Source organism: Dermacentor andersoni, chromosome 6 (genome assembly GCF_023375885.2).
Source record: "Dermacentor andersoni chromosome 6, qqDerAnde1_hic_scaffold, whole genome shotgun sequence".
In the NCBI taxonomy this organism is placed as follows: domain Eukaryota; kingdom Metazoa; phylum Arthropoda; class Arachnida; order Ixodida; family Ixodidae; genus Dermacentor; species Dermacentor andersoni.
Window position 1 is genome coordinate 95740359 of NC_092819.1, and position 20884 is coordinate 95761242.

Sequence of the window (20884 nt, forward strand, 5' to 3'; positions counted from 1 at the left end):
GTGTTCGCATCCAGGAGGGGCCTACGTAGGTGGACAAGGTCACGGAGACGACGACTGAGAAGAAGGTAACGCATGATATACTGCCAGAGCAGATGGAGGATCCGCGTCTTGCGGCTTTAAAGCAAGAGAACGCACAGCTCAAGGCGGAAATGCTTAAGTTGAGGGCAGACCTCGAACTGATTCGTAAAGCAGAGAACGGTCATGGCAGCACGTCGCCCGCACCAGCACTAAAACCAGTGCTGGGTCAGGCAAAGCGTAATGCGCCCCCTCCTGAGTCGACCGAGGCTGCGGTGGAGCTGATGGAGGAGTCGTCCGTGTCGGCTTCCATGCCCGCCGCGACCACCGCGAAAGGATCGCTTGCGGAACTACTCGATCGATTAGCGGAGGCGATAAGTGGATAAGAAACAGTCCGGAGCTATCCTTAACCGCAGAATGGTGATAATGGAGGCTAAACTTGTTGAAGAAAGCACATCAGGATTCCGAGGTGTCGGGCAAGTGCACCGCGCTCAAGGGGGTGCTAACTATATAGAGACACAATGGCGGACAACACAGTCAAATTATTTGTGTGGCAATGGAACTGCGCCAGCTTCAAGAGGCGCAACGCCTCGCTACAACAGTTTGTGAAAACAAGCGGATAAAGCGCATGTCCTGCTCCTAGAGGAGACCCTTTGTGAGGAGGTGACCTTCTTGGTTTACCGCGTTGTCTCGACGAGAGGAGACCGTAGGAGAGGTGTAATCACGATGGTTAAGAAGGCAATTTCCTTCCAGGAGTACGAGATCACAATAGGCAGAGCTGATGCTAGCACCAGATTGGAGGCGCAGCTGGTTGAGATAATCCCTAGTGGCAGGATCAAACAGAGCATATTCGGCCTTAGTGTGTAAAGCCCTCCGACAGATCAGAGGCAGAGTTTTCGCGGACTCCTAGGCAGGGCAGTCGCCATAGCGGGTGACAGCCCTCTGATAGTTGGAGGGGACTTCAATGCCCCGCACATGGCCTGAGGTTATTATAATAGACAAACGGCGAAGGGAGTGAACTTAGTGAGCACTGCAGAAGACTGCGCGTGGACCCTAGTGGCAGATCCCCGCTTTCCCAAGAGGATAGGCACCTCGGTCTCGAGGGACACAATGCCATATCTGGCTTTCGTTAGAAACACTGACGCAGCCTGGACTAACTTGCAAGAAAATTTAGGGAGCGACCATCACATTGTAGCGTTATCAATCAGGATCGGAACGGCCCCGCTTAGTATATTTAAGTACGTTGATTGGGATCTCTTCCGAAAGATACGGGACGAAGATGAGTCGGAGTACGGTGCACTGGACGATCTACTCGTGCCGGTCAAGAGAGACGTTGAAAGGGCCACCAAAGAAATATCCATGTACCTTAAGACCCGCAGGATGGACGCGCGCCTGGCGCATCTCCTGGAGGCCAAGAGGTCTGTGCTGGAGAGGTGAAAAACGCAAAGGTTAAACCGCAGGCTCAGAAAGAAGATCGCGGAGATCAATCGTAGCATAGAGGCACACTATCTGGAGCTCAACAGACAACAATGGAACGAAGCCTGCTCGGCAGCAGACGGGCGAATGCGCACGGGGGGAAAACGGAACCTTCTTAAGCACCTGCTCGATGATAAACAGACCAAGGGTAATCGGAGACTTGCCGTAGATTGACTTGTGCATAAGCAAAATTAGGGGGGTCATTCCGATACGTCCCTTCTGCGAGAACTGGCAAGGAAGTATCTTCCGGTAGGGAAGGATGAACTACGGGAATGCCCTCAATACGTGGGGGAGGACGCCCCAAAGCTCGATGATCAGTTTCCTGAGGCAGATATCAAGGAGGTGCTCCACAATCTCAATGGCAGGTCGGCCCCTGGGCCGGATGGCACCTACATCTAAGTAGACGGCTGTTTTTGCCTTCCGTCGCCATCGATATGTGGCCGCCATGGCCGGGATTCGATCCCGCCACCTCGTTCTTAGCAGCCGAACACCACAGCCACTAAGCAACCGCGGCAGGTAGAATTTTGAAGAGTGAGATGCTCAGACTCCATACGATTTGTCCATGTCTGTTACACACCTCATTGCTTCCGTCGATGAGAAGACTCTTGAATAACAGCAGACGCTCCGGAGGTATCAAGTACGACGCCATTTTGTAAAGACCACATGACGACGATATTATTTACTTCTGTGATTGGCTGGTGGAGTAACACACTGTGATTGGCTGGCGGAGTAACACAACCCCGCAGCGTTAGTGTGTCTTAATTGCCAACTGCTGTTTGTTTAAGTAGTATGCTGCAATAGAAATCTACTATAGGGAGAGGCCTTCGTCTTACAGTGGACATAAAATAGGCTGATGACGATGATAGAAATCCCTATTTTGCATTTTTGCTTTCTTGGCGGTGTTCTTCCTCAGCTTGTTTCCTGCGCGAGTCCATTAGATGGGGTTTCTTGTTTGCCAAGTAAAGAAGAGATGTAATATCACAGATGTACTAGCCATCTTAAGAAGCCAACAAACACTGACAAGAAGAACACTATAGGGGATATTACTAGTGCCTAATAAATGAAATAAAGAAGCGATAATTTAATGGAAATGAAAGTGGAATAAAAAACAACTTTCCACAGGTGGGGAACGATCCCACAACCTTCGCATTTCGCGTGCGATACCCTACCAATTGAGCTACCGCGGTGCCGTTTACCCATGCACTTTCTTGGGTATTTATGTTTCCTAGTAGAACGCTGGGAGTGTTAGCCAGAACCGCCACTCACAGACTTTGGCTGCGGATGCGGAATATCCTTTCTGCCGCAGGCGTCACGAGAACGTGATCTTTTTGGGTGAAGGCAACCGGTGAATAAAACCACACGTGCTACTTGAAGGCTTCAATGTTGCCGCACTCGAGACCCTCATTATGTAATAACGAGAAGAAATTGGTTAACCGAGGGGCTCGTTTTTGATTAGTCCTATCATAAGAAGCCAAAAAACACTGAAGCCAAAGACAACACAGGGGAAAATTACTTGCGCTTAATCTGGGACGTACACAGGATTTTTTTTCTGGATTGGTGGGCCGACCCAACGTACCTTTTCCATGCTAATGACGGGGAGGGTACTTTTACTAGCACAAATGTGAATTATGCCCAGCATTCGCCATAAAGACACGTAAATCCACAAAAAAGAATTGAAATAACGTGTATCTCACAGGTACGCCTGTGCGATACACCTTTTATTTACATGGCAAACAAAGAACCACATCAAATGGGCTCGCGCAAGAAAGATGCACAGGAAGAACCTTGCCAAGAAGAAGTTAACAAGCGAAAGTGCAAAATAAAAATTTCTAGTAGCATTTTTTGATTTGGCCTTGGAAGAATTACAGGGAAATGTATATTTGTGGAACAATCAAAATTCTTTTGGATCCCTCCTTTACTGCTCTACGAAGTGGCAAAACCGACTCGCGTTGTTATTTGGGAAGTTGCGTAACGATGCGCGGTCACCAGTCCCGTACAAGCGCGTAAAACCCAGGATACTGCTGTTGTAAATGTATTGGGCCCACCGCGGAATGTTCGAAAAACATCCGCATTAGCACAGCAGGGAAGGGGCTACGTCAGGCGGCTCGATTGATAACTGTAGAAGCATCATTCGAAGCACATGGAATTATTCTCCACTTCTGGCGGCGGTTTCTCTACTTGAATTTTAAATAAAGAGATGTTTATAAAAAAAATATTTTCACAAACGATTATCGCTTTTCCTCCCTGTTTGGCTGTTCACTTGGCTTTCATCACCTTGCGGCCCTTGTTTCCAGTTGCTAACTTTGCAAGAAAAGTGCTGTAGAATTAGGGAGAAACCAGACGAGGTAAGGTGTGACCTTACCTCGTCGGTGCAAGGGCTTAAGGGTTGAACGGTTATTGCATGGTCTGATGATGGACGCTGTTCGCAATATTTTATTTTCCACCTTATCTAAACCATATCGCGGATATATGGTTCCGAGGATCTGCCAGCGTCGCGGCGAGCCATCACTTGAGCAAATAATGAAGCAAAAGGAAAAGTTCAACACAAATGGCTTTTTCTCCGGCCACAACTCGTTCCACGAGCACACAGACCAGCTGACTATGAACCAAGTCCCTTTACTGGCTCGTGGATCACTCTAAACAAAAAGCTAGAGCTAACGAAGCAACAGCGATGCGCGTGCTCGTTGAATAGATGGTGACATAAAATCTGTATTGGGCATCATAAATAAAATACAATTTTATAACTAAAACAATAAACTGCGCCCTGCCTGCTGGAATAGATGGTGACAACTGAATTCATGTTGAGTTAATCTCGCGGGCGCCGAATTTATGAGAAAACTGGCCTCCGCACTTCAGGAGATGGCGATAACTGTGTGTTTTGTGCTTGTTTCACGTCAGCTGCGGGTCGGCCTGAAGGTACTGCAATATCGGGCCACCCCGCGGCGGAGTGGATGCAGGCGGTAAGTACCTCGCATAAGTGGGCCAATCCCGAAAGTAGCGTAACGCCGGGCCTACCCGCGGCAATTGTGAAGCAACCGTCAAAGAAACACCAAAAGTTAATATGAAGTCAACGTGGACTGTCGAAATACCATCCCAGAAGCTTGGAAACGCTTGTTTCATGTGAAGAAGAGACTTATTTTAAGAAAAAATGCATTCTGATCCGTCCGCGTACTTCTAGCGCTGTTCAAATGGGCCGCCCTCCGATCGAGGAGTGGTGACGTCGTGGTATCATAGTGACGTTGCGATGTCGGTGAGTAAAACGGCGTCAGCAGATGGCGCTACGGTTTTTCTGCGCAAAACGTCAACGCGCAGCCAGAAACAGAGCCAAGACAGAGCCGACAGCAGCGCGAAAGCGGAACTATGGCGGCTAGCGGAAGGGAAAGCGCGCGACGATAAGCTGGTTCTTTATTTTATGACGCCAACTTTGACGCTCGTTGCAATGGATGACCCTGACAACGACACATTGGCTCGCGATGCTGGGCTTGACTTCAGCGATTGAGGCAGTGATGAATGTGACCTGCTGCTGAGGGCTCGTGCTGCCGGCTACGTTGCGTACTACTACGACGGCAACTGTATGTTATGGCTGTACATATTCGCACATTTGTATCTTTTCATTCGTGAAAACCAAATGCCGCATTCACCTACTTCTAACCTGCACTCCTCTGCGTCTTCGACCGGCAGTTGTCCTTGCGCTTCGGAGAATGCAGGCAAGACCGACGAAACAACGCTACGCGAGAGCATTGCTTTGAAAAGCACTCCACACAACTTCATTCAGCCGTCGTTTAACTCGTAATCCTCTGGACGAAAGTGCAGCAAACACACTATGGGATTTTACGGCTTTTTGCCAACGCGCTGTGGCAGAGGTAAGGCACTTAACGACTACGAACGGAGAGGGTCCCTCGTTGGCACACAGTGATAAGTAACGTTTGATTCGCCGCTGCAACTGCCCTTGGCGAAGTTCCGCGGATGGTTCGCGCATCACATGGCAGCACATGTACGTCGCATTCTCGCTGCTTGTTCCAAATGCAAGTTTCGCGAGCCAGCAGAATCAGCGCAGCACGACGCAATAACGAAACAACTGAAACTCCAAAGCGCGCGCGGCGCAGAGTCGAGCCCGCAAAGTCGAGCGAGAACGAAACCTTTCGACCACCCATACTACTGAAGGGTAACGACAAATGTTATTTTTTCTTAGAATCGAACAAAAGCAGACAAGTAGCATTTTCTTACGTGTTATAACCTAATGAAATGATCTTCTTAATACGGGTAGGTGAGTACTAGTTACATAAATTATGATGAAGAGTGCCGTCGTCATCGGGCTAGTACCACAAGGTTGCTCGGGGGTGTGAAATCGTGTCATGCATTTACCTCGATTTCTCGCATACTAAAGCTCTGCGCGCGATTATATTGACGCCTTATACATTCTAGAGCATTGCTTTATCACTTTAACTTGACTTCATAGTAACCTTATTTAGTGTCCCTTTAAGCACTCCCCATACGTGGGCCGCTCCCGAAGATTGTTCAACACCGGGCCGACCCCCGGCAGAGGTGAAGCAGGCGGTAAGCACACCTCCTACGTGGGCCAATCCCGAAAGTTGTACAACGCCGGGCCCACCCCCGGCAAAGCTGAAGCAGGCGGTAAACCCTCCCCATACCTGGACCACTCGCGAAGATTGTGCAAAACCGGGCCGGCCCTCGGTGAAGCAGGCGGTAAGCACCCCGCGTACGTGGACCAATCCCGAAAGTAGTGCAAAGCCTCGCCGACCCGTGGCAAAGGTGAAGGAGGCGATAAGAACTCCCCTTACGTGGGCCGTTGCCGAATATTGTTCAACAACGGGCCGACCCCCGGCGGAGGGGAAGCAGGAGCTAAGCAACCCGCATACGTGGGCCAGTGGGCCAATCCCGAAAGTTCTACGATGCCCTGTCGACCCGCGGGATAGGTCAAGTAGGCGTTAAGCACTACCAATACGTGGGCCGCTCCCGAAGATCGTTCAACACCGAGCCGACCCTCGACGGAGGTGGAGTAGGCGGTAAGCACCCCGCATACGTGGGCCAGTCCTGAAAGTAGCGCAACGCCGGGCCGACCCGCGGCAAAGGTGAAGGAGGTGTTACAAGTTACGTTTAAAAAAGCTTCAAGTAGATGGCTTTCGATCAACGTCATTGATGCTTTTGAGCAGCTATCTGAGAAGTGGACTACCGTATGGTAAAATAAACGGTCACCGATCCAATGTTAAAACGCTCTTTTCCGGCATGCCGCAAGGCAGCATTTTGGGCCCGTTTCTTTTAATATATACGGGAGTGACATAACACAGATAGACAGAGAAATAAAAATGGTAATATATGCTGATGACACAAGCTTATTGTTTTCAGCCTCTTCTGCCTCGACCATAGTCATGAAAGCAAATACAGCACTTAGGCAGCTTGAAAGGTGGACTAAATATAACGCTCTAGGAATTAACACTTGCAAAGCAAAGGTCATTATTTACCGTCCAAAAAACAAGAATATTCATATTAACGATGATATCATCCTTAATAATTTTAATATAGAGATACTAAATTCCTTTAAAGTACTAGGTGTACATTTCAATGAGAAAATGACATGGGATGATCCCACAAATTACGTAGCATCTAAACTGCCACGTGTTATTGGAGTGATCTGCACTCATAAGCACCTCCTCCCTATAAAATTGGTATTGCTACTTCACAATTCATTGTTCCGTTCCCATTCAAATTGTTTTAATTTTGGTTTGGGGGAAACATCCCTCACGAATCTACGAAAATTACACGTTCAACAGAAAAGAATGCTCAGAATAATATATAATGTAGCATATGACCACCCATCTAAACCGCTCTTTATGAAAGACAACATAATGCCGATTCATGATCTGCACGCATACCGCCTAATCTCTAAATACATTGCAGAGCTCAAAACAACGCCTCTTTCATTGCACAACTGGCATCACTGCAGAAAAGAAATATCACGTACGCAACCAGAAACGCTATTTGGTACATACATTTATTCAGAACAGGTTACGGAAAACATAGGCTCAGAAACACTCTTCCATATCTCTTAAACCTGTGCCAACATTACAATTTAAATCTCCAACGCATCCGGCGAAAAGATTTGCGTCATTTTGTTTCAGTTACACGCGAAAGGGTGGCTCTTTTTGTTTGAAATGTACGACATCAATATTATGCACATCGCTCTGTCGTTTCGAATTGTAAATTTGTGTAAATATTGTCATTTCTTTGTGCATTGTGATATCCCTTTTTGTCTGTGCTCATATGCTTGTACTGTTTGGCTTTTTTTTCTAAAGATCATGTATTTGTATAGGCGAGGGGAGAGCCCGTCAAACTGGATATCTAGCTTTTTCTCTCCCCCTCACACATCCTTGGGATGGAAAATAAAGGCGTTATTGTTATTGTTATTATTATTATTGTTGTTGTTGTTGTTAAGCACTCCCCATACGTGGGCCGCTCCCGAAGATTGTTCAACACCGGGCCGACCCGCGGCAAAGGTGAAGCAGGCGTTAAGCCCTCCCCATACGTCGGCCGCTCTCAAAGGTAGTGCGAAACCGGGTCGACCCTCAGAGGCGGTGAAGCAGGCGGTAAGCACCCCGCGTACGTGGGACAATGCCGAAAGTAGTGCAAAGTCGGACCGACCCGCGGCATAGGTGAAGCAGGTGTTAAAGGGAAGCTGAAGGGTTTTCTAGAAAAAATGAGCGAAGAGTTGTACGAAAGGGTTTTCAAGCCTCCGAATTAGAATATCGCAGCGAAATTGAGCGAAAAAAGCGCAAACAGATTTTGTTTCGGCAAAAACTGCAGTAACAGACTCGGGGCAGCTCGCGCGCCTCGTTTCCGCCTGATTAGTGCGGCGCATTGTGACGTCAACAATAGTGTTCGTCCGGACCGACCACTGCCGCTACATATGAAACGTAGTGCAAGGTAGTTTGGCGCTGTTGTTTTGCTGGGACGCAATTGGTAAATTTCGAGAGCTTGCGTTTCTCTGAGGAGTTCGGCATTGCTCCCTACATGTACGAGCCGACTTCGAGGAGCCGGCCTCTCGAAGAAGCAGGAGATGCTGGTAGCAAGGGGTTCTTTCGACGCGAACCAAAGAGAAGTGTTAGCATCTCCTCGCGTTAGAAATGTTCTGTGGAGAGTAAGTTTTTTGCAATGCTGCTTTCAGCGGTGCAATGAGTTCGTTTCCGGTGAAACAACTGTAACTGTTATGTTCCTGCATGTCTCCTCGTGGAACGTAATGGAGATGCCATCGTCGGCATCTGTGCGCTTCCCCAAACCTGTCGGCAATCTAAACAGACGGTTTTATTGCCGGAAAAGTTTTCTGGCTCTTGTAGCAAGTGTAGCGACCTTCATGAGTGCGCCATCCGCATGCTACTCGTAACTTGAGCCGGAATTCCGTCGGCTACGTGAGACGGCCAGTTTCTCTCTGTGCGGGAGGGAAGGGGCAGCGCAGCGTCCATGCGTGCACCGGCTTTCAAACTCATGCGAACTTTACACTTGCACTGCGTTATGGTAGCTGCATGTAGGGTGTTTCACAACACAAGTGCGAATAGAAAATTAACGGCGGTTTGTGACGAAACCTACGTCAAGGGTGGGAGATAAACATGCACCTTCCTTTCAGCGTGCTAACACGAAGGAGCTAGCAGTAAATCAAAATCCAGGCTTGGACGAGTTCGTGTATTCATAAGGTCTTCCAAGACCAGTTACCATCCTTCCGCCCGCACCCGTCCCATCTTTGAGCGTTTGTTGCCCCGACCTTTTCGCGCTGCGTTTAGAAAGCCTGCCAGCAGCAAGTCGTGCTCTGATTCATTCACCCATTAGTGGTAAACTCTGGTAGTAATCGTCGTCACGAAAGTGGTTAGAACACCGCACTGTTGTTCTTGGGCGCGTGTATTTCTTTCGGTTGACAGCAGCCTCTAACTTAGCCGAAACCTGATTGTCTTGCGGGAAGTAATGGAACATCGAAACATCGTTGGGGGGGGGGGGCTGCTGCTGTGCGTGCAACCGTAGGCTGCAAGGAACGCCGGCAGGATCGGCCCAGTACTTCAATTGATGCTGCGCACGTCAACTACCACTCTACACACACACAGACAAAGGAATGCAGGGTCGAGCGAAGCAGATTATGACGGTACGAACGCAGAAACGAAGCACGGTTAGGCACGGTCGCGGAGACTGCGAAGGAGTGGAATACCAGTGCTGACGTCATTACGCTGCGGTTTCCGGTCTCCGCACGCATCGTCAGCGTCAGCAGCAGCGCGTAGTGCTCGACGGGGGGGGGGGGGGGGGGGTCGGAGCGACAGCGCAATTTTAAGCGCCGATTACGTCGCACGTAAGTGAAAAATCCCCCCACAAAATTTTACCTTCATGGTTTACAACGTTCCCGCATCCGTATATGAGCGTCTTATTCGATTCGACAGGCCCTTCATCTTCCTTTTAAGCACTCTCCATACGTGGGCCGCTCCCGAAGATTGTTCAACACCGGTCTGACCCTCGGCGGAGGTGAAGCAGGCGGTAAGTAGTTGTACAACGCGGGGCCGACCCGCGGCAAAGGTGAAGCAGGCGTTAAGCACTCCGTCAGAACGGCACGTTGGGCCAGTTGGTCGGGATTCATGGTAAGGGTTGTAACAGCGCACCCAAGACAAGGACAACAGAAGGATAAAAAACGACGACACGGCTGAGCAGTTGAGAGTCAGCGCCATGTCATCGTTTTATTCCTTCTGTTGTCCTTGTCTTGGGTGCGCTGTTACAACCATTACCATGTGAAGCACTCCCCATACGTGGGCTGCTCCAGAAGATAGTGCAATACCGGGTCCAACCGCGGCGGAGGTGAAGCAGGCGTTAAGCGCTCCCCATATGTAGGTCCATCCCGAAGGCAGCGCTATGCTGGGACGACCCATGGTGTAGGTGAAGCAGGCATTAAGAACTCCCCATACGTAGACCGATTCCGAAGATGTTGCAGTAACGGTCCCACCCACGGCGGAGGTGTAGCAGGCGTTAAGTACCCAGTACACGTGGCCCAATCCCAAAAGTAGTGCAACGCCGGGCCGACCCGCGGTAAAATTGAACGTATTCCCCAAGTATTCCCCACGTATGGGGAAAATGGGTAGTGCATTGCCGGGCTGACCTGTGGTGGAAGTGAAGCAGGCATTAGGCACTCCCCATACGTGGGCCCATCCCGAAGATTCCGAAGGGCGCGTTATAGGTTCCCGAGTCCACAGGGGTATGTGCCATTGATCTTGGAGCCTTTTTGCACAATCACCAGGATCGGCCCACATGAAGATATACCCTGTTAACGGACGCCGAAAAAAACTACGGAAGGCAATCATACAGTGCTTTCGCTGCAAGAGGCAGCAAAATGGTGACCGCAGAGTAGATTCATTTGTCGGCGCTTGAGGAATGTGTGTGGGGAGTGGTGGCGTGGGCGGATAGGGAGGGGTATGCCAACTGCTTTCGGGGGGGGGGGGGGGGGGGGGGTTGTCGTTCCACCCACCCCCCTGGGTATGCGCTAGTGCTTAAAAAGGGAAATAATGAAACGATAAATGAATGGAAATGAAAGTGGACGAAAAATCAACTTGCCGAAGGTGGGGAACGATCCAACAACCTTCGCATTTCGCGTGCGATGCTCTACCAATTGAGCTACATTGTACTTTCTTGGGTATGTATGTTTCCTCTTGGAACCCTGATATTTTTAGCCAGGCGCCACCGCTCACAGACCTTGGTGGTGCAGGTGGAATATTCGTTCTACCGCAGGCGTCGCGAGAAAGTGCCGTACTATCTGTGAGATACGCCTTATTTCTTTTCTCTTTTGCGGGTTTACGTGTCATTATGGCGAATGGTGGGAGTTATTCAAATTTGTACTTGTAAAGGAAACCCTCCCCCCTTGAATTGCCTCGTAATGTTACCTTAGGCTACCGCCCCCCGAAAAAAATCCTTGGTGCGTGACTTTAATGAACATTTGGCATGCTGTCTCCTAAAAGTGCTTCCATACACTAACTTTTTACATTAGAGTTTTTCCCTCACAATCGCAAAAATAAAAAATAAAATTGGCTATCCAAACCTGAGTTCGACATGGATTGCTTGTTTTCCGTAGTCATTTGTGGCTTCTTCAGCACTGATCTTGTAATCAAGGCGATAACATTGCTGCACATAAAAAAAGGAAACAAGAAAAAGGAAAGGGGACCCATGGAAAATAGGTTCGACCTAATTTGGAGCTGTCTGGAAAAACACGATCGAGCTTCGCCTTAATGTAACGGAGGGGTGCAACGCGGCTTCTCTATATACGGCCCAGGCTAGAAAGCGTAAGAAATAGCTGGACCCGTATTAATAAAAACGAAAAAAGAATGATTTGATTTCCTTCTGATTGTTCGTAAGAAGGGACTAGAACCAATCATCATGCTAGACGAATTATAAGTGAACACTGCCAGGCAGTGGGAAAGAGCAAATGAAATATCAACGAAAAACTGAATTCGATGCCTTATATTTGGCCGCTAAGAAAGACGGCAGGAACGCTGAACCTGTGCAGAAGAACATATCGCTGGGCTAGCCGGTGCTTATTTATAATAAGATGGCTTAGCTCAAGGGCACAGCCACAAAGAATACACGCACAGAACACGTCACCATTGCGTCTTTGTTCTTTGTGGTGGTGCGCTTGCACTACGTCGTGCCATTAACTGAAGATGTGCTCATTTACGCCTGTTTTCTCTACTGAATAGGTTTGTTTTCAGAACATAATTAGACTCAGTGGCCCTTCTCGTATTCTGCAAGTATTCGCGGCAGACGAGCGAAATAGTGCCGGCTTGCGTGTATTCTTTAGCGCTCACCAACAAATTGTAGTAAAAGTATCTATTCTAAAGCACGTTGTCTCGAGCGTACACAGTGTACTTTTAACTCCGTTCAACGGAGCGCATTCAGATCACTGAATTTGCGCGCAAGTTTGAACGTTATAGCAGATATGCACGCCGCTCGGAAGAACAGGCAGCATAGTGTTCCGTGTGCCATGGGAAATGCTATTGATATGTCTTGCCGGAAATTCACGCTGACCTCGTCATGCGGGTACTTTAACCACAACATAGGCTATATGAAGGAGTACCAACATGACACTTCCGACATTAATTTTCGTTTTGTTTGAAAGTGAAATGAACGATCTGCATTTTGAAATTTCAGATAAAAAATATGCCGCTAGCCTTTTTTAAGAACGTTGCTAAAATAGTTCTGTATAAAACCAACTTCACGCATCGTTTCCCAGAAGGTGTGCGTGTGTGTGCGTGCGTGCGTGGGCGCGCGCGCGTGTGTATGTGTGTGTGTGTGTGTGTCAGGACGGCACGATCCACAGGCACTTCCAGGGAACCGCGAGAAAGCTGGTTTCCAGAAACGTATTATAGTAAAATATCGCGGATGCTGTGCAAGTATCCTTGCTGGAGTGAGAAGCCTAAAATCTTTATTTAGAAAAGAAAATAACGAATTCCATATCAGAAAACAGCGGAACTACGAATTCCAGAACGCACTGTGAAATTCAATAATTACTAATGAGCTACAGGGTTAGTGGTATGGAAATGATGGTTAACACAAGTGCTTGCCGATAGTTCGTCCTTCTGACTTCAAACGGCTTTCGTACTTTGTAGCTTTGTTGGGCTGTAAACGTAACATTCGCAATTATTCTGCATGTGGGCACATCAATATTTTCTATGCCTAAAGGTATTGCCTCTTGATCATCATTATCATCATCATCACTATCATCATCATAAGCCTGGTTACGCCCACTGCAGGGCAAAGGCCTCTCCCATACTTCTCCAACTACCCCGGTCATATACTAATTGTGGCCTTGTCACAATTGCCGCCCCCTGCTACGCTTCCCTTCCCTTGGAATCCAGTCCGTAACCCTTATTGGTCATCGGTTATCTTCCCTCCTCATCACATGTCCTGCCCATGCCCATTTCTTTTTCTTGATTTCAACTAAGATGTCATTAACTCGCGTTTGTTCGCTCACTCAATCTGCTCTTTTTTTATCCCTTAACGTTACACCTATCCTTCTTCTTTCCATAGCTCGTTGAGTCGTCCTTAATTTAAGTAGAACCCTTTTCGTAAACCTCCACATTTCTGCCCCGTACGTGAGTACTGGTAAGACACAGCTGTTATATACAAAACCTGCTTTTCATGATCTGAGAATGCCTGACAAACGCACCCTGGCCCATTCTTGTTCTTCTGATTATTTGAGTCTCATGATCCGGATCCGCAGTCACTTCCTGTTCCTTACCCCTTCAAATGCATCGCTAACCATCATAGACTGCTGTTCTCTTCCGAGACTCTTAAACAATACTTTAGTTATCTGCAGATTAATTTTTAGACCCACCATGCGTCGTAATATGGACCGTTAAAGGCAGATAGTGTTCTGGAACCAAATCTTCAAGCACCTTCGAAGCTACAACCACAAGAACAAGAAATATCCGCACATAAGTCGTCATTATTACATACTATTATCACGGTGATCGAACGATCCGAGCTCCATAATTTCCCATAGTAACTCCAGTAGAACCACTAAGGTGCATTTCCCACTGCCCACTCTTTTCTAGGCGTGCACAAACAGACGCGAAAAACAGGAGACATATATGGAGATACATGTGAGCATCTTCATTTCAAGGATTGCTAGGGATGGATGGTGTGGTGCAGTTGGGTGTCGGATGCCGGTCAGCGCGTCCTGACTTGATCGAGTACGTGTCGCGTGGTCGTGAGTCGGGGAATCGTCTCGTTCTTTTTGCACAGGCCCAGATAATCCTAGTAGCTTACGTAGTAAGCCGCTACGCACACGCTCGGATTTATCTTGAGGGCAAGTCGCATCCGGTTAAAGAAGAGGACGAAAGGAAATAAATACCGATTTCATTTAAGACTATGTTCAGACACTTTGCGAAACATGGTCGTTCAGCTGACAAAGCCCAGCGTATCGCCTTTGACACGCTGAGTGCAATACGTCAAGATTCCCGGGCGACACCGTCTGGGTCGCCCCGGCAGTTTGGTGAAGGGTGAAGGGGAGCGGGGCGTTGTGGGGGGGAGGGGATTTAGCGTTGAATCCTAACTACCAGTGCATTGAATGACACGCATAAAAATAAACCAGTGATTGTTGTGATCAAAATTTTCAAGTTTATTTACTCATGGTTCATTCCTATGTGCAAACAAAATCCCGTTGTAACATTTGATAACAGCATACAACCACTAAAAATCTACCAACTACATTCTGCCATTGCTTCTCCCTTAATTATGCACCGCAGCTTCTTACTTACTTTCAAAAGCGCTTCACCTTCATTAATACGAAAATAAAAAAAATGCGTAGTGGCTTGGCTCGGCTGTGCCAGGAGATACGTAGAGAAAGCTAAGGCATAGTATTTTTAGCCTTGGTTAATCTTGATTGCAAGTCCAAGTTAGTCTGGTTGTCTAGCTATGTTGCGGCGTTTAGTCAGTCGTTCGGCGCGCTGTTCGTCTGTTTTCTGGGCGATTCGTTTCCTCTTCATCTCGTTCTTATGTAGATTCCAGGCCTCCTCCTGTATATCAGAATTGTCGCCGTTGTCGGCATAGTGCAGATGGGATGTGACATTTGTGATTCAGTAATGGGTCATTGCTTTGGGCACATTAATTATGCAACTGATCCCTGTAGTAATAAAGAAATAACGAGCACTAATATATTGTCACGTGGTAGTGGCGTTAAAGAACACAGTAGCAGTACTGTGAAAGACAAAAGTAGCTTTTATTGGGCGAACCTGTGCCCACAAAACAGGCTACACTTAAAGCACAACGATAGCGGCGAACACAGTCGGCGATCGTCGAAAATCTGATCAGCGGGTCAAGCGCGTCGGCTTTTAGAGAGGAGTCGTCGAATGTTCCAGACTAATCGTTCGGACCCGCGTGCCTTCCACAAAGTTCTACACCATTCGCGTCACGCGATGAGATCAGATAACATAAGGTTCGGCGACAACAGACAGCGGATAGAAGCATCGATAACTTTCCAGAAACTTCGGATACACGCAGGCGCGTCCCACGCTGTGCGATTACATTTGTTACGCGGCGAAACGTGGTTGCCCGACACAGATAAGTACACGTGTCAATACCCCCCTCTTAAAAAGCATCGTCCCGATGCTATAAATATAAGAGAGCGAAACACAAAAGGACACCTATTAAACATAAGTAACAAAACAATGAAAAGAAACAAAGTCCAAAGGTCAGTTACGCGAAGCCCCAAAGTTCATTAACGCTGGTAGTACGGCTTGAGTCGCACAACGTGGACTATTTCAGGTCGTGACCGGCGCCGCTGTGATAGCGAAATGCCGTCTGGCACGACCTCATAGTCCAGTGCGCCAATACGTCGGATAACCTTGTAGGGTCCGAAATAGCGTCGCAGTAGCTTCTCACTTAGTCCTCGTCGGCGTATCGGGGTCCATACCCAAACACGGTCGCCGGGTTGGTACTCGACGAAGCGTCGTCGCAGGTTGTACTGTCGGCTGTCGGTACGCTGCTGGTTCTTGATCCGTAAGCGGGCGAGCTGTCGAGCTTCTTCGGCGCGCTGGAGATAGGAAGCGACGTCAAGATTTTCCTCGTCAGTGACGTGCGGCAGCATAGCGTCGAGCGTCGTCGTCGGGTTCCTGCCGTAAACCAGCTTAAATGGCGTGATCTGTGTTGTTTCTTGTACCGCCGTGTTATAAGCGAATGTTACGTACGGCAGGACCGCATCCCACGTCTTGTGCTCGACGTCGACGTACATTGCTAGCATGTCGGCGAGGGTCTTGTTCAGGCGCTCCGTGAGACCATTCGTCTGCGGATGGTAGGCAGTTGTCCTCCTGTGACTTGTCTGGCTGTATTGCAGAATGGCTTGCGTGAGCTCTGCTGTAAAAGCCGTTCCTCTGTCGGTGATGAGGACTTCTGGAGCACCATGTCGCAGCAGGATGTTCTCGACGAAAAATTTCGCCTCTTCGGCTGCGCTGCCTTTCGGTAGAGCTTTAGTTTCAGCGAAGCGGGTGAGATAGTCCGTCGCTACGACGATCCACTTATTTCCGGAAGTTGATGTCGGAAACGGTCCCAACAAGTCCATCCCGATCTGCTGAAAAGGTCGGTGAGGAGGCTTGATCGGCTGTAGTAATCCCGCTGGCCTTGTCGGTGGTTTCTTGCGTCGCTGACAGTCTCGGCATGTCTTGACGTGACGGGCGACATCGGCGGTTAGGTGCGGCCAGTAATACTTTTCTTGTATCCTCGATAGCGTTCGGGAGAAACCGAGGTGCCCAGCGGTCGGATCGTCATGTAGGGCGTGCAGTACTTCTGGACGCAGCGCCGACGGAACAACAAGAAGGTAGTTGGCGCGGACTGGTGAGAAGTTCTTCTTCACGAGTAGGTTGTTTTGAAGCGTGAACGAAGATAATCCACGCTTAAATGCCCTAGGGACAACGTCGGTGTGCCCTTCCAAATACTCGACTAGGGCTTTTAGCTCCGGGTCCCCTCGTGGTTGTTCGGCGCAATCTTCCGCGCTTATTATGCCAAGGAAGGCGTCGTCATCCTCGTCATCTTGCGGCGGCGGGTCAATGGGGGCGCGTGATAGGCAATCGTGCATCTGAGTGTTTTCGTCCGGACTTGTATGTTACAGTGATGTCACATTCTTGTAGTCTGAGGCTCCACCGTGCCAGCCGTCCTGAAGGGTCCTTTAAGTTAGCTTGCCAACACAACGCGTGATGGTCGCTGACCACTTTGAATGGCCTGCCATATAGGTAAGGGCGAAATTTCGCTGTAGCCCAAACGATGGCGAGGCATTCCTTTTCGGTTGTAGAATAATTGCCTTCCGCTTTTGACAACGACCGGCTAGCGTAAGCTATCACGTGTTCATGTCCATCTTTTCTCTGGACTAGGACGGCACCGAGGCCTAGGCTACTGGCGTCAGTGTGAATTTCAGTATCGGCGTGCTCGTCGAAGTGCGCAAGTACGGGCGGCGACTGCATGCGTCGTTTGAGTTCTTGAAATGCGTCGGCCTGCGGCGTTTCCCACTTGAACTCGACATCACATTTGGTTAGATGGGTTAGCGGCTCCGCGATGCGTGAAAAGTCCTTGACAAAGCGCCTGTAGTAGGCACACATGCCAAGGAATCTACGCACTGCCTTCTTGTCGATGGGCTGCGGGAACTTTGCGATGGCAGCTGTCTTCTGCGGGTCGGGGCGGACTCCAGATTTGCTGATGACGTGGCCTAAAAATAGAAGCTCCTGGTAAGCGAAGTGGCACTTTTCCGGCTTCAGAGTAAGTCCTGATGACATGATGGCCTCTAGTACTGTTGCAAGCCGCCTAAGGTGATCGTCGAAATTGCCGGCGAAGACAACGACGTCATCCAAGTAAACGAGACAGGTCTGCCACTTCAATCCTGCTAAAACCGTGTCCATCACCCGTTGGAACGTTGCGGGAGCCGAGTACAGTCCAAATGGCATAACCTTGAACTCGTAGAGGCCGTCCGGGGTGATGAAGGCTGTCTTTTCGCGATCTCTTTCGTCGACTTCTATTTGCCAATAGCCAGACTTGAGGTCCATCGACGAGAAGTATTTAGCGTTGCAGAGCCGATCCAATGCGTCGTCTATCCGTGGGAGGGGGTATACGTCCTTCTTCGTGATCTTGTTCAGACGACGATTATCGACGCAGAAACGTAGGGTTCCGTCCTTTTTCTTCACCAGGACAACAGGGGACGCCCACGGGCTTTTCGACGGCTGGATGATGTCGTCGCGCAGCATTTCGTCGACTTGTTCTCTCATAGCTTCACGTTCTCGCGGCGAAACTCGGTAAGGGCTCTGGCGGAGTGGTCGAGTGCACTCCTCGGTGATTATGCGATGCTTGGCGACTGGTGTTTGTCGAATCCTCGATGATGTCGAAAAGCAGGCTTTGTATCGTCGGAGCAGACTTCTGAGCTGTTGCTGCTTGCCCATGGGGAGACTTGGATTAATGTCGTAGTTCGGTTCGGGAACCATGGTCGTCGGGGCAGATGCGGCGGAATCCGAGAGGACAAACGCATTACTGGTTTCCAGAATTTCCTCAATGTACCCGATCGTCGTGCCCTTGTTGATGTGCTTGAACTCCTGGCTGAAGTTTGTCAGCAACACTTCAGTTTTCCCTCCATGCAGTCGAGCGATCCCTCTTGCGACGCAAATTTCACGGTCTAGCAATAGACGTTGGTCGCCTTCGATGACGCCTTCTACGTCAGCGGGTGTTTCTGTGCCGACCGAAATAACAATGCTGGCGCGAGGCGGGATGCTCACTTGATCTTCGAGCACACTCAAGGCGTGGCGACTACGAGGGCTCTCCGGCGGTGTCGCTTTATCTTCCGACAGCGTTATAGACTTCGACTTCAGGTCGATGATTGCGCCGTGTTGGTTCAGGAAGTCCATACCGAGAATTACGTCTCGTGAACACTGTTGGAGGATAACGAAGGTGGCAGGGTAAGTCCGGTCATGAATGGTAATTCTTGCCGTGCAGATTCCAGTCGGCGTTATGAGGTGTCCTCCAGCGGTCCGAATTTGGGGGCCCTCCCATGCAGTCTTAACCTTCCTCAACTGGGCGGCGATGTGTCCACTCATTACGGAGTAATCGGCCCCTGTGTCGACTAAGGCAGTGACTGCGTGGCCGTCGAGAAGTAGGTCGAGGTCGGTGGTTCTTCGTCTGGCGTTGCAGTTGGGTCTTGGCGTCGGATCACGGCTGCGTCGTGTTAAACTGAAGCTGGAACGTCGCGTCGTCACGTAGTCATTTGTCGGTGTAGTCTTGGCTTTCTGACTTCGTCGGGACGGCGGCGTGTCATTATTATGTCGTGGAGATGGTCTCTTCGGCGTCTCCGTCGGCGTCGGAGGATATTCGTCAGTTCGACGAACAGCAACCGCACCTCCATCGGTTGCTGCTTTTAGTTTTCCGGATATGGGCTCGCAGACCGGCACCGGGCTGGGCCAGTGTATGGTCGGCGCTGCGGCGACAGGTAACGGCCTGGTGACGGCGAACGGGACGGTCGTCGAGGGCTCCACTGAGTGGCGGCGAGGTAGTCGGCGATATCGCGAGGTCGTTCGCCAATCTGCGGTCGCGGCGCGTTCACGGCGAACCCTCGGAGTCCCATCTCCCGGTATGGGCATCGGCGGTAGATGTGCCCGGCTTCTCCGCAGTGATAGCAAAGCGGGCGATGGTCAGGGGCGCGCCAAACGTCAGTCTTCCTTGGAATGCCGCGTGGGGTGACTGGTTGGCGTGCTGGCGGCGGGGTTGGTGGTGGACGACGGAACTGTGTCGTCACTGGGCCCTGCCGTGGGCGCGGTGGGGGAACGTGACGGCGGGCTACAGCGGCGTATGTCATCGCTTGCGGCTGATGCTGCGGCGATTCAGGGGCTACTCCGAGTTGTTGTTGGAGCTCCTCACGTACGGCGTCGGCAAGCGAAGCCACTTGAGTCTGCGGTGACGGGAACAGCTTTTGTAGTTCCTCCCGCACGACCGCTCGGATAGTCTCGCGCAGGTCGTCGGTGGCCAGTGATTGAATTCCTGTGCAGTTGGTAGCGTTCGTGCGGCGGTTGAATTGCCGGTTCCGCATTTCGAGTGTCTTCTCGATGCTGGTGGCCTCGTGAAGAAACTCTTCTACGGTCTTCGGTGGACTTCGTATCATTGCGCCGAAAAGTTCTTCCTTCACGCCACGCATGAGAAGGCGGACTTTCTTCTCTTCGGGCATATCCGGGTCGGCGTGGCGGAACAGGCGGTTCATTTCTACCGTGAATATGGCGACGTTCTCGTTAGGTAGCTGCACTCGGGCGTCCAGCATAGCTTCGGCCCTTTCCTTACGCACGACGCTTGTAAAGGTGCGCAGGAAGGCGGTACGGAACAGGTCCCATGTTGTCAATGTCGACTCCCTGTTCTCGAACCACGTTCTGGCGGCGTCTTCTAGGGCGAAGTATACATGCCGCAACTTGTCGTCGGAGTCCCAGTTGTTGAAAGTCGCGATTCGCTCGTATGTCTCCAGCCAGGATTCCGGGTCTTCAGTTGCTGCTCCATGGAAGGTCGGTGGGTCCCGAGGTTGTTGCAGGACAACGGGGCTCGCTGTGGCAGCCATTGGGGTTGTCTTGGCCACGATCTTCTTGGTCTTCTCAGGTAGAAGTCCGTGTTCCGGGGGCAGCTGTTGTAGACGACGGCTTACTCGATGGTCCGTGACTACGTTGGCGCTCTCTTTACGGTCCGGGCTTGGATCACGGCTTGTCGGGGGCGTCCGGTACATGGACCAAAAGCACCTCCACCAGATGTCACGTGGTAGTGACGTTAAAGAACACAGTAGCAGTACTGTGAAAGACAAAAGTAGCTTTTATTGGGCGAACCTGTGCCCACAAAACAGGCTACACTTAAAGCACAA